This window comes from Sciurus vulgaris, assembly GCF_902686455.1.
Source record: "Sciurus vulgaris genome assembly, contig: HiC_scaffold_216_arrow_ctg1, whole genome shotgun sequence".
NCBI classification, from domain to species: Eukaryota; Metazoa; Chordata; class Mammalia; order Rodentia; family Sciuridae; genus Sciurus; species Sciurus vulgaris.
Genome location: NW_027632842.1, coordinates 1 through 15004, shown reverse-complemented (window position 1 = coordinate 15004; position 15004 = coordinate 1). Strand labels below are relative to the sequence as shown.

Genomic DNA, 15004 nt, shown 5'->3' with positions numbered 1-15004 from the left:
ATATTAATGTAATACCCAAATTTTATCATCTAAAAATAATAAAAGTATGTGCCCTGTGGTCTTTAACTTAATGTAATATTTGTGTTATTACATCTTAAACTAATATAATATATGTCCTGTGGCTTCTAATACTATTATATCCATAGCATACCATTTGATACTAGTATAATAGCTGCCCTCTGACCTTTAATACATATGTAATAATTACATTATAGCATCTAAAATAATGTAATATCTGCCCTGTGGCCTTTATTATTAATCTAAAGGCATACTATAACATCTTAATCTAATACAATACCTGCCTTCTGGTCTTTAATAATAATGTAATATCAATATTATAGCATGTGAAACTAATGGTAATACTATTATGATATCCATACTATATGTTATATGACTTTTAATGTTAATATAACATTCATAGGGTGGCCTCTAATACTAATATAATAGCTGACCCTGGCAGTTCAATACTAATATAATGCCCATACCATGACCTCTAAAGCAAATACAATAGCTGTCCTGTGCCATCCCATATTAATATAATATCCATATTACAGCAGCTAAAAGTAATATAATTGCTTCTTGTGACCTTTAATACTTACATGATATTCATACAATAACATCTAAAACTAATATGATATATGCCCTATGGATTTTTTAAAAATTTATTTTTATTGTAAACAAATGGGATACATGTTGTTTCTGTTTGTACATGGAGTAACAGCATACCATTTGCATAATCATACATTTACATAAGGTAATGATGTTTGAATTGTTCTGTTTTTTTTCCTTCCCCCCAACCCTCCCACCCCTCTTTTCCCACTATACAATCCCTCCTTCGTCCATTCCTGCCCCCCTCCCACCCCCATTATGTGTCATCATCCGCTTATCAGTGAAAATATTCATCCTTTGGATTTTATAGATTGGCTTATCTCACTTAGCATGATGTTCTCCAATTTCATCCATGTACCTGCAAATGCCATAATTTTATTATTCTTTATAGCTGAGTAATACTCCATTGTGTGTGTGTGTGTGTGTATATATATATATATATATATATATATATATATATATATATATATATATATATATCACAGTCGCTTTATCCATTCATCAATTGAAGGACATCTAGGTTGGTTCCACAGGTCTGGCTATGGTGAATTGAGCAGCTATGAACATTGATGTGGCTGTATCTCTGAAGTGTGCTGATTTTAAGTCCTTTGGGTATAGGCCGAGGAGTGGGATAGCTGGGTCAAATGGTGGGACCATTCCAAGTTTTCCAAGGAATCTCCACACTGCTCTCCAGAGTGGCTGCCCTAATTTGCAGCCCCACCAGCAATGTATGAGTGTACCTTTTTCCCCACATCCTCTCCAACACCTATTGTTGCTTGTATTCTTGATAATCGTCATTCTAATTGGGGTGAGATGGAATCTTAGTGTAGTTTTGATTTGCATTTCTCTTATTACTAAAGATGGTGAACATTTTTTCATATGTTTGTTGATTGCTTGTAGATCTTCTTCTGTGAAGTGTCTGTTCATTTCCTTAGCCCATTTGTTGATTGAGTTATTAGTATTCTTGGTGTAGAGTGTTTTGACTTCTTTATATATTCTGGAAATTAGTGCTCCATCTGAAGTATGAATGGCAAAGATATTCTCCCACTCTGTAGGCTCTCTCTTCACATTTCTGATAGTTTCCTTTGCTGAGAGAAAGCTATTTAGTTTGAATCTATCCCAGTTATTGATTCTTGCTTTTATTTCTTGTGCTATGGGAGTTATGTTAAGGAAGTCTGATCCTAAGCCAACAAGGTGAAGATTTGGACTTACTTTTTCTTCTATAAGATGCAGAGTCTCTGGTCTGATTTCAAGGTCCTTGACTCATTGTGAGTTGAGTTTTGTGCAGGGTGAGAGATAGGGGTTTAGTTTCATTCTGTTGCATATGGATTTCCAGTTTTCCCAGCACCATTTGTTGAAGAGGCTATCTTTTCTCCATTGCATATTTTTGGGCCCTTTGTCTAGTATGAGAAAATTGTATTTATTTGGGTTTGTGTCCATGTCCTCTATTCTGTACCATTGATCTACCTGTCTATTTTGGTGCCAATACCATGCTGTTTGCTTTGTAGTATAGTTGAAGTTCTGGTATTGCAACACCCCCTGTTTCATTCTTCCTGCTAAGGATTGCTTTAGCTATTCTGGGTTTCTTATTCTTCCAGATGAATTTCATAATTGCTTGCTCTATTTATGTAAGGTACATCATTGGGATTTTAATTGGAATTGCATTGAATCTGTATAGCACTTTTGGTAGTATGGCCATTTTGACAATATTAATTCTGCCTATCCAAGAACATGGAAGATCTTTCCATCTTCTAAGGTCTTCCTCAATTTCTTTCTTCAATGTTTTGTAGTTTTCATTGTAGAGGTATTTTACCTCTTTGGTTAGATTGATTCCCAAGTATTTTTTTTTTTTTTTGAGGCTATTGCAAATGGAGTTGTTTTCCTAATTTCCCTTTCAGCTGTTTCATCGCTTGTGTATAAAAATGCTGTAGATTTATGTGTGTTGATTTTATAGCCTGCTATTTTGCTGAATTCATTGATGAGGTCTAGAAGTTTTCTGGGGGAGGTTTTTGGATCCTCTAAATATAGAATCATGTCATCAGCAAATAGTGACAGCTTAAGTTCCTCTTTTCCTATTCATATCCCTTTAATTTCTTTAGTCTGCCTAATTGCTCTGGCTAGAGTTTCGAGGACAATGTTGAATAGAAGTGATGAAAGAGGACATCCCTGTCTTGTTCCTGTTTTTAAAGGGAATGGTTTCAGTTTTTCTCCATTAAGAATGATGTTGGCCATGGGCTTAGCATAAATAGCCTCTACAATGTTCAGGTATGTTCCTACTATCTCTATTTTTTCTAGTGTTTTCAGCATAAAGAGGTGTTGCATTTTGTTGAACACTTTTTCTGTGTCAATTGAAATAACCATATGATTCTTATCCTTAAGTCTATTGACATGATGGATTATGTTTATTGATTTACGGATGTTAAACCATCCTTGCATTCCAGGGATGAACCCCACTTGATCATGGTGTATGATTTTCTTAATATGTTTTTGGATACGGTTTGCCAACATTTTGTTAAGGATCTTAGCATCTATATTCATCAAGGATATTGGTCTAAAATTTTCTTTCCTTGATGTGTCTTTGCCTGGTTTGGGTGTGAGGGTGATATTAGCTTCATAGAATGAGTTTGGTAGGGTACCCTCCTTTTCTATTTCCTGGAATACTTTGAGAAGTATTGGAATGAGTTCTTCTTTGAAGGTCTTGTAGAACTCGGCTGAGAATCTGTCTGGTCTTGGGCTCTTCTTGGATGGTAGGTTTTTAATGGCTTCTTCTATTTCATTGCTTGATATTGATCTGTTTAAATTGTGTATGTCCTGGTTCAGTTTGGGAGGAGCATATGTCTCTAGAAATTTGTCAATGTCTTTGGTAGTTTCTATTTTGTTGGAATACAGATTTTCAAAGTAACTTCTCATTATGTTCTGTATCTCAGTGGTGTCTGTCGTGATATTTCCTTTTTCATCATAAATTTTAGTAATTTGAGTTTTCTCTCTACTTCTTTTGTTAGTGTGGCTAAGGGTTTGTCTATATTGTTTACTTTCTCAAGGAACCAACTTTTTGTTTTGTCAATTTTTTGAATAGTTTCTTTTGTTTCAATTTCATTGATTTCAGCTCTGATTTTAATTATTTCCTGTCTTCTACTACTTTTGCTGTTATTCTGTTCTTCTTTTTCTAGGGCTTTGAGCTGTAATGTTAGGTCATTTAGTTGTTGACTTTTCATTCTTTTCTGGAATGTGCTCCATGCAATGAATTTTTCTTCTTAGTACCACTTTCATAGTGTCCCAGGGATTTTGATATGTTGTATCGTCATTCTCATTGACATGTAAGAATTTATTTTTATCTCCTCCCCGATGTTTTCTGTTATCCATGTATCATTCAATAACATATTATTTAGTCTCCAGGTTTGGGAGTAATTTATGTTTTTTATTTTGTCATTGATTTCTATTCTCAGTCCATTATGATCTGATAGAACACAAGGCAGTATCTCTATTTTTTCCCATTTACTAAGGGCTGCTTTGTGACATAACATATGGTCTATTTTCAAGAAGGTTCCATGTGATGCTGAGAAGAAAGTGAATCTGCTCGTTGATGGATGGAATATTCTATATATGTCTATTAAGTCTAGGTTATTGATTGTGTTATTGAGTTCTATGGTTTCTTTGGTTGGTTTTTGTTTGGAAGATCTATCTAGTGGTGACAGCGATGCATTAAAGTCACCCAGAATTATTGAGTTGTGGTCTATGTGATTCCTAAAATTGAGAAGGATTTGTTTGATGTACAGGGATGCACCATTGTTTGGGGCATAAATATTTATGATTGTTATGTCTTTCTGATTTATGGTTCCCTGAAGCAGTATGAAATGTCCTTCTTTATCCCTTCTGACTAACTTTGGCTTGAAGTCCACTTTATCTGAAATAAGGATGGAAACCCCTGTTTTTTTACTGAGTCCATGTGCATGGTAGGTTTTTTCCCATCCTTTCACCTTTAGTCTGTGGATGTCTTTTTCTATGAGATGAGTCTCTTGCAGGCAGCATATTGTTGAGTCTTTCTTTTTAATCCATTCTGCCAGTCTATGTCTTTTGATTGATGAGTTTAGGGTTATTATTGAGATATGATTTGTATTCCCGTCATTTGGCTTATTTTTGGTTTTTAACATGGCTTGGTTTCTCCTTTGAGTGGATTTTCTCCAAGGTAGTTCCTCCCTTTGCTGACCTCTATTGTTGTTTTTCATTTCCTCCTCATGGAATATTTTGTTGAGAATATTCTGTAGCTCAGGCTTTCTATTTGTAAATTCTTTTAACTTTTGTTTATCATGGAAGGATTTAATTTCCTCTTCAAACCTGAAGGTAAGTTTTGCTGGGTATAGGATTCTTGGTTGGCAACCATGTTCTTTCAGGGCTTGAAATATGTTGTTCCAGGCCCTTCTAGCTTTTAGAGTCTGGGTTGAGAAGTCGGCTGCTATCCGTATTGGTCTCCACCTATATGTAATCTGATGCTTTTCTCTCGCGGCCTTCAAAATCCTATCTTTATTTTGAATGTTAGGCATTTTCATTATAATGTGCCTTGGTGTGGACCTGTTGTGATTTAGTGCACTTGGTGTTCTATAAGCCTCTTGGACTTGATTTTCCATTTCCTCCTTCAGGTTTGGAAAATTTTCTGATATTATTTCATTGAATAGGTTGTTCATTCCTTTGGTTTGTATCTCTGTGCCTTCCTCAATCCTGATAATTCTTTTTTTTTTAAATGATCTCTGCATTTTTAATTTCTTAAAAGCCATGTTCACAGCACACTCCAAGCAATGGTTTGCTGCTTTTTGTCAAACAATATGTCAGAAAACAAAGGTTTAAATGATTGTTTTAAAAATTAGTTCTCTGAATTTCTGTAAAGCCAATAATTGCCAGTGATCTAAATCCATTTCAGAGTGGTAAACATTCCAGAAATATGAGTCTATCCCATCTCACACTTCTCTGAAAAGCAATTAAAAGCTATATAACAGAAACAAAAATATTTTTCTAGAAAGAACATATTTGGCATTTTAAAATAATGTTAAAAGAGAAGCTTTCAAATGTAAATATTGTCTAGAATTTTACTTTCTACTACCAGATAGAAAGTTTCAATCTTTACTGGTTCCAGTCTAACTTCAGTAATTGGAGGAATGATTAGGTTGCAGTTAATAAACTTCATCCTAACAAAGCCACTGTATTTTTCCAGTACAGTGCTTGTTTTTTCTCTTAAAAAAAAAAAAAGTGGTGTCTAGCCATGGCTAAAAACTATTAAAAGTGAGACCAGGCAGCTCAAATTAGTTGGTTAATTTGGTATCTGAATTACTTTATACATATTTTTCATCCTTTGATTTAATATCTCTAGTTATTTCTCTCAAAATTAATCCATAAGTATATAGTTTTAGTGAAATGTGATCTGAACTTTGTTTTGCTGATTTCATTAAAATATACCAAGCATGGTTAAGTCTTACATTCTGTCCGTCCAAATAATTTACATCTTCATTATAAATGTAGAGCAGCCATGCTGTGAGTTAGTTACAGCCCATTTACTTAAACATAGAAAAGTTGAAAATTAAATTTATAATTTTGGTTGATGAAGAAGTTCTTATATATTTATCTCTTTTAGAAACCTATGATGCTTTTCTTGGCTATGAGCATGGAAAAAGTAGAATTCAGGTCATTTTCATGATGTGTCAATACAAACTACATTGCTTATGTCTACTCCTATCAGCCATTCTGAAACCACATATCCATTTGTAACACCCACTAAGGAGAAGATATTTTCCTTTAGAATCATGGTCACAATCTGGAAAAAGAATTGAGAAATGCTAATTTTAGGCTTATAAAATAATTAAGGAAAGATGCAACACAAAACAGGAAGGTGAATAAAGCAAAGGAGTTATCACAAAACCTCCCTTGTAATAAACACATCTGTCCTTTCCTCCCCATATTTAGAAATGTTACCTACTTTCAAAATTTCTCATCAAAACATTTTATATCATGAGCCATGTAAAATTCAGTCTCCTTCAGCTATATGATCTATAGTTTTTAAAGAATTATCTTGTTCATAAGATGAGAGGTAGTGACATTTTATTCTCTCAATGCTTAGCTAAAAATTCCACACATCTGGCACATGGATTACAAGGGGGAAAAGCACAGAAGCACCATTGTTTGCTCCTCCTTGTTTTGGTATTTCAAGTCACCCACAACTTCATGAGCTATTGCAGTTGACAATCACCACTGTTGACAAAGAAAGCAGTGGGTGCTGGCGCTATTCATCATACAGCACTGGTGGGTCTCCATCGTCTTTCAAAAATGAAGCAGCTTTCCTTCCATTCTTCTGAACATGATCTTCATTCATTTTCTCCAAAGCTTCTATCTCGGCTAAGAAATCAGCTTCATTGTCTGCTGAGATGTTCAAGCCTGAAACGGCATTGAAGAGTTCCCGTTCATTAAGGGCTTCCTTTACTCCTCCTTTCTGGAAAAACTGTGAAACATTCCTACAGTCACGGAACAAGAACTCCAGGCCATGAGGATGGGTTGGCTCTACTGACTGACTGACATCGATCAACCAGACCTTTCCAGCATGCCACAGCATGTTATACTAGCTGAGGTCAGCACGTACGAGTGTACATTCATTATACAACTGCTGCATCAAATGAAGAGTTTGATAGTAGGCTTCTTTCATTTCTTCACTACTGAGCTTTACTTCTTTTAATTTAGGGGCTGGAACTTGATCATGGCCAATAAAAGACATAACTAAAATGTGTTTCTTGAGTAGTACAACTGTTGGACAAGGAATTCCCGCTCTCTGCATTCTTGTGAGATTGTGCATTTCTTTTTCTGCCCACATGCGGATGATCTTACGTGGATTTAGTTTACTGAAGCAATCTTTAAACCTGAAATCATCTTTAATATATTTGTCACGATTCTTAAACTCATTAAGGGTTGTTTTAAATACCTTGATGGCACATTCTGTAGGTATAGCTTTACCATCTTCCTTTTCATCTTCCATGCTCCCTCCATATGCATGAAAGACAACAGATTCCTTTCCTGTACTAATACAGCCAGTGATTGTCTCCAACATTCCAGAGTTGACCATTTTATACATAAGTAAACGTGTCTTAGGATCAACTGCTTTTTCTGCAGTAGAATGCTCCTTCTTCTCATGGAGGCGGGCACTTCGACGTTCTTCTGAGTAGGCATGTTGTCTTTAAGCATTGAAAACATGGTTTGATAGTTTTAAATCCATTCCAATTCCATCTCCTACCTGAAATCCAGGTGCAAAATTTTCCATTCTTACTGTATTCTTTCTCCCACATACCACTTCATCATGTTTGGTAGTGATATCTTTTCCTTTTCCAATAAAACCCTTTTTGGGAGTAGGAACTGGTTTTGCTGGTATGTAGGGATCATCACGAGTGTCCTGCCAGTCAACCTCATCTTCAGAACTATCGCTGTCTTCAAAAGGATGCAGTTTTCGATAATTTTCAAAGGAAATGGAAACTTTGCTATCGCCATTGAATTTTTTTTCTTCACGCCTAAGCTGTGCATCATATTCTCTGTCAAATTCCATTTGTAGCATCTGAGTCAGCATTAGGTCGCTGGAAGTGTCAATGTTTTCTCCAGAAATAAATGGTCCTTCAGCAACAGAAACTTCAGGAAAAGCAGCAGCTTCTTCTTCTAACTGTAATTCTTTAGCCAACTGTTCACTCATTACATCAGCCAAAGAACAGGATATTGTGTTCTGAGGGGTAGCCCATGGACATTTGCTGGGTCCCCAGGCCGCCGCCCTCCCGGGCTCAGGGGATGCCACTCAGACCAGATCCATTGGGGGAAGAAGGCAGCGAGAACAGAGCAGAGAGGTGGCAGAACGGGGAGCAGGCTCTGATGAAGAGAGAGGTGGCAGAACGGGAACCAGGCTCTGCCAAGAAGACAAGCGGGGTGGCGGCAACCTGCTGCTGGTGCCAGAGCTAAGGTGACAGATGGCAGCGGCTGCCGCCGCGTCCCCTGATAATTCTTAAATTTGGTCTTTTCATCATGTCCCATAGTTCTTGGAGATTCTGTTCATGATTTCTTACCGTCTTCTCTGTTTGGGCAACTTTATTTTCAAGATTAAATATTTTGTCCTCATTGTCCTCATTCCAAGTGGTCTAGTCTTTTGGTGATGCTTTCCATTGAGTTTTTTTTTTTTTTAATTTGGTTTATTGTTTCCTTCATTTCAACAATTTTCATTTGGTTTTTTTGAGAATCTCTATCTTTTTGTTGTAATGATCTTTTGCTTCCTGCACTTGCTCTTTCAGCTTATTGGTATTATCATTCATTACCTGCATTTTTTGCTCTCTTATCTCATCCTTTGCTTCATGAATCATCTTAATCATGTATAATCTGAAGTCCTTTTCTGACATTTCTTCTAACATACTGTCATTGGCTTCTATTAATATAGCATCTAGATTTGTTTGGATCATTTTCTTCCCTTATTTTTTCATGTTGTTCATGTATCTTCCCCTCTAGCAGTGCAGATCTGGGGTATTGCAGATTTCCCCCTATAGGCTTATAGTGGCCCTATAGGTTTCCAAAACCCTTTCTTTAAGGGGAGAACAATATTAGCAGTGCCCAATTCAGACACTATGCAATCCCAGACCAATAGCCCCTATGAGGACAATAACAAAATTGTCATAATAAACAGAATGGGTTCAAATATTATCTTCAGTAAAACAAACAGATTTGCAATAAGGTCTGCAGTTTCTAATGGAGGACAAAGAGGATGCAGAGGGATGTAGAATGTGACTATTAATGGGATAAGAAAACAATATACAGAAGTTCTAGATAATAGAAAGTGTGAGAGTGTAATCAAAAGAAATTGGATGTTAGCATGCAAAAAAGGAAAAAGGAGACTCTGAGGGAACAGGTAAACAGAAGGAAAAGAGAGCAAGAAAAGTAAAGAAATAAAACTTAAACTTTTTCAATAAGGAGAAAAAAGAAAATCTACTGTATAACAGTCATATAGTAGTGAAATCTCCTAGAGTTCCATGGCCTGATGCATGAGAGGTACCTGACAATGAGCTTCAAGCCTCCAGCAGGCGTCTCAGGATGGGTTTTGCCCCACCCAAAGCTCGGAGCTACAGCTTCCAGAATTATCCAAGATGGCCGCTCTGGCATCCAAATGTGTTGGCAAATGGGTGCTACAGCTCAGGGGTGAACGTGGTCAGCTGGAGGTCCTGGATGCAGGATGCAGTTGGTCAGGCAGGGGTCCTGGAGGTCCGGTGTGTTTGGTGTGGTTGTGGGATCCTGGAGGCCAGTTGCAATCAGTCAGTCTGGGGTCCTGGTGATAGGGCGCAGTCAGTTGGTCTGAGGGTCCTGGCAGCAAGGAGCAGTCAGTTGATGTGAGGGCCCCAGAGGCAGGGAGTGATTGGTCGGGCTGAGGGACCCTGGAGATGGGGCTCAGTCAGTCCAGCCAGGGGTCCTATGGGGCCTGGCTGTTGCCTCAAAATGGCAGCAGCCACGTGTAATCAAACCTGCAGGTACTGTAACAGTGAACTTCCAGGCAACAGCAGGCAGCTGGTGCTCCGCTGGCGGTCGACAATCCGTTTGCTGACTGTTGTCGGATGATCAGGAGGTGAACCTCATGTGTTGGGTGATTGATAGGTGTATGGACTTTTTTAAATATATTTTTTTAGTTGTAGGTGGACACAATACCTTTATTTCATTTATTTATATGTGGTGCTGAGGCAAGCACTCTACCACTGAGCTACAACCCATCCCCTGCCCTATGGACTTTAATACTGATGTGATAACTATACTAAAACATCTAAATCTGATATAATAGCTACCCAGTGAGCTTTAATATTAATATAACATTCACATAATAGTATGAAAAACTGATAGAATAGATGTTTGTGGCCTTAGGTATTAATATGACATTCATAATATGACATCTAAAATTAACATTTCTACCTCATGGCTATTATGGTAATATGATATCCATACTATAGTATCTAAAATTAACATAACTGCCATGTTATCTTTAATACTAATATGATATCCATTCTTGGACATCTAAAAGTGTCATAATAGTTGCCTTGTGGTCTTTAATACTAATTTTATGTCCATACTAGAACATCTAACGCCGCTATATTAGCTGCCCTGTGGCCATTAATACTCATAAAATATCCATGAGTGCATCTAAAATTTATATAATTGCTACCCTATAATGATATAATATCCATACTATAGCATCTAAAGTAATATAATGGCTCCCCTATGGGATATTAATATCAAATCTATACATGTTGTTGTTTAGATTTGAAATTTCCCCAAAGCTCATGTGTGAGACAATGAAAGAAAGTTGAGTTGTGAAAGGATTGAATAATGAAAGCCTTAACATAAATCAGCCCTTTAATCCACAGACTGGGATTAAGTGGGTGTTAACTGTAGGCAGTTAGGGTGTGGCTGGAGGATGTGGGTCACGGGAGGCATTCTGTTGGGGTTTACTTTTTGTCCCTGGTGAGTGGACCACTCTCTACTTACTGTTTGTCATGTCATGAGCAGCTTTCTTCTTATACAGCCCTGAGCAGCTTTTTCTTATACAACCCTTGGCCATGATAGTCTGCCTTACCTTGGACTAAGAGCAATTGAGACAGCCATCTTTGGACTGAGATCTCTGAAACCATGAGCACCAAATAAACATTTCCTCTTCTAAAATTGTTATTGCAGGTCTTTCAGTCCACAGCAGCAGAAAAATCTGACTAAAATAGAAATTGGTACCAAGAGGGGGGGAATTGAAAAGTTTAAAAGTTAGAGATACAAGCTGGAGGAGCTTTAGAATATTGTAGTGGGGCTTATTGTGGGATTCTGGTTGGATCTCAGAAGTCCAGAATGCTGATAGGAGTATAGATAGTAAAGACTGGGTTCATGAAGATTCAGCAGAAGAGGATTCTATTGGAAATTGATTGGGCTAGAGGACATTCTAGTTGTGTTCTGGCTAAGAGTATGTCTACATTTTGCCTGCATTCTGAGATTTCCTGTGAGACTTAATTTAAAAGTGATGGAGTAGTTAATCTGGCAGAGGAAATTTCAAGGTAGCACAGCATTCAGGCAGTGACATGAGTATTGCTGGCAGCTTTTAGCTAAGTTTTTCCCGTGATAATCAGAATGAAAAGGTAAAGCATAAATATTTGAACAATTTCCAGTTTGGCCAGTAAAAATGGGGCTAAGGAAACTGATTGTTAAAGGCATCAGAACCACTAAAGAGATACTAAATACTTTACCCAGAGACAATAGAAAAGTTGGTTTGAGGGCATCTCAAGAATTGGCAAGATCACACCAATCTCAGATTCAAGGTTGTAAAAGTAAAACTTCTTTGAGAAGAGACCATTTGTGTACCCTGCTTGCATGAGGGGGGCTAGGATGTTTTTTCACCATGCCCAGATGCTCTGAGGGCACTGCAGCCTTGATCCCAGGAGTCTTGGCTATTCGTTGAGATAGCGACAGCCTTGGCATCCACAACATTGTGCTAGTTCTTTAGGATTGTAGGATGCTGGAGATAGGAAGTCATGGAGGCTTCCACTGAGATTTCTAAGGAAAACCTTGGAGGACAAGCAAGGTGCCACTGTAAGGAAATCCCATGAAACCATGACAGACATGGAAAATCACATAAGGGAATTTATTAAGCAAACAGAGTGTCTCCCTGCAGGGTAAGAGAGAAAATGAGAGGAAAAGAGAAAGGAAAAGAAAGGGCGCGTGCTAGAGAAAGTGGAAAGCGAGGAGGATAGAGAAAATTGAGGACAGACAGAAGGAAGGGAAAAGATGGCAGGGAAGCTATAGTAAACAGTTGAATTCCACTGGGCTAACAGGGGACCAATATTGGAGAAGGATACTTGCAAGCTGACTGATGAACCAATAGCTAGCTAGGATGTTCACAGATTGACAAGTGGTTGGGAGGCGGGGAAAATGGCTGCACCTGATGGGCGGGAGAGCAGCTTTATACATTAAATTCCCCCATTTCTTTTTTTATAAGAAAATCTTTTGTTCTTCAGTTCTTTTTGAAGCCTTCTCTCTCCTTCCTGCCTAAGTGACTGGGATTGGTTTTGCAGGTGAGATGTAAAAAGTCCATTCTCCTTCCAGACTTCCAAAGGCAGATGGTTTTCATTTACTTCATTTCCTCAATTTGACTTATCCCTATTTCTACACTAACTGCCTGTCCCCAATTCTGACTTCATTTACCCCTCTAATTCTAGGAACTCCTTCACTGCTGTAGGGAAAGGGGGTGATGACCGATCTGGCTTCTTTGAACTGGAAGGGGGCAGCATGGGGCAAGCAGTTTGGAGTTCCCTTTTTAGAAATTGGGTCAATTGAGGGTTTCATGGTAGAAGTCTGGTTGGGAAGAGCAGGTTGTAAAGGCATCTGGGGATGGGTGCTTCTATGAGAGAAGAACAAAAAGACATGAGTACTGAAATGAGATTGATACAATATAAATGTTGCAGAATCTGGAACATGCCAATGCATATCATAAAGATGACAGAAGTCAATAATTCCTCACCAGGGGGTGGAAGAACTGAGAAGTTGTTCCCATAACAAGGCCTAGCAAAGGATGGAGAGGACAAGGCCTTTATTTGGGAACTTTAACATTGTCCAGGTTATCAGGAATGTAAACACAACATTCAGTAGAGATCTCTATACTTCTGTTACTAGCAAACATAGATTAAGCCTACTTGTGTCTGTAGGCTTTAAACTGACTAAAACTTCTGACTCTGGCAGTTTTTCTTGATAGTTATAAGGCACATTTGCTTAAGAATTTCTTTTATAGCTTTTAGTCTTTATTCTAGTGGGCTAACACAAGTATACATCTTAAGTTACATTTAAGTATTATTTCTTTTAAATGCCCAAGAATGGCTATATTTTGGTCTTAACTGTTTTGCTAGGTGTTTAAGATCAAGTTGGTCAAAGTGACCTGTTCCTGTCTGTTAAAGAGTCAGCTGAGTTTCCACAGGGGTCACTCATAGAGAACTTAAGAGCAGTTTCTTAGCTCCATTAGAGTGCATTGGTTAGGCAGGGCATCTTGATGAGGTGGCTCCCCTTGGAAGCATTAGGGGTGTCTCCCTTTTTCCATGTCCCTCCTCTGCAGCAGGTGCACTGAGTGACTTTTCCTCTAGTGACCTCATAAATCTCCTTAATCAGGAGGTTGTGTGACCCAGAGTTGCAAAGCTCCTTGGAGAAGTCCTCTTGTTCCCTGGGTTCAGGCTGACTTTGAGGGCAAGACCCAAATATGGACTTTTCTTGACCTCTTATTTAATCTCAATCTCTAAGTTTGATCTTAACCATCAAGCAAGTCAGTCTCACCAGTCATAAAGTAAGAGTACTGGGCTTTAACTTCAATGTCTATGACTTTACAGTTATTTACCCCCTTTTATCTAATTGGGGTTTACATTATCTGTCCTATAGGTGATGGCTTACTATTCCACATTAATTTATGGTGTTTGCTCTTGAAGCAATGCTTCTGCAAAATATTGATCAGGCAACAATTAGAGTTTACAAGGAAAATACAAAATGGAATCACCAAGAGTAAAACATTTAGTTTGTGTAATAGCTATTTTGAATTTTGGCTGAGTTCCCATTTGAGATCACAGAAATCTTTACAATAAACATTAGACTTTTGAACACAACTTTAAATGAGTTAAAGTCTGGCTTACTTTGGAGCCATTCTGATGTGCAGCAGGGTTATGAGGCAGAGTCTTATCTCAGGTAAGGCGGGGCTTTTCACAAACCTTAGGTAAAATGTTCTAATTCCTGAAGTTAATTTTTTCCTCTTTTGCCATGACCAGCATGACCAAATTCTCAAGTTCAATGAGGGGCAAAGGAGTATTAGAAAATAAAGTTTTATAAACACAGATTTTTGAAGATTAAGCTGAGATCAGATGGAGCTCTGTTCTCTGATGGATATGCAGATCTAAAGAGTTATGTCAGCAATCTTTATATATGTGCAATGTTAGGTTCCAAAGTTACTGTAAGGTGGGCAGGAACCAGAGAAGGGAGCTGAAGAAACACTGGTTATCTAGCAAAATAATTCCTTCCTGCCCAAGAGCTGTGTGCCTGAGATCAATGTACTGCCACAGCAGTTAGGCATCTTGTGCCCCTGCACAGGAGCACTCCCAGGCACCAGGCATGCCACAGCCATGAGGTCATCAGAGACCCCAATTTCAGTTACTGTTGTCCCATTTTTGCTACTGCGCATTACACTCTTTCTTAAATGTCATTTTAAGAAGTTTACATATATTGACTCCTGAGTCTATATGAACATTAATTAACACAATTTAATATTATATCCTTTTGTGTGGCAAAGTGGTAAAATGCTTTCATGCTTAACCTTTAAACAAATCAGGCTCTCAATAACTTTGAC

The 15004-nt window shown here is 37.9% G+C and overlaps 1 pseudogene across 1 annotated transcript; it reads right to left on the bottom strand.

Moving 5' to 3' along the window:
• Positions 1–5743: 5743 nt before the first annotated feature.
• On the bottom strand, positions 5744–8608 carry LOC306652438 (serine/threonine-protein kinase RIO3-like; annotated as a pseudogene). The gene has a single exon. The product of its transcript is annotated as a serine/threonine-protein kinase RIO3-like (transcript).
• Positions 8609–15004: the final 6396 nt, after the last annotated feature.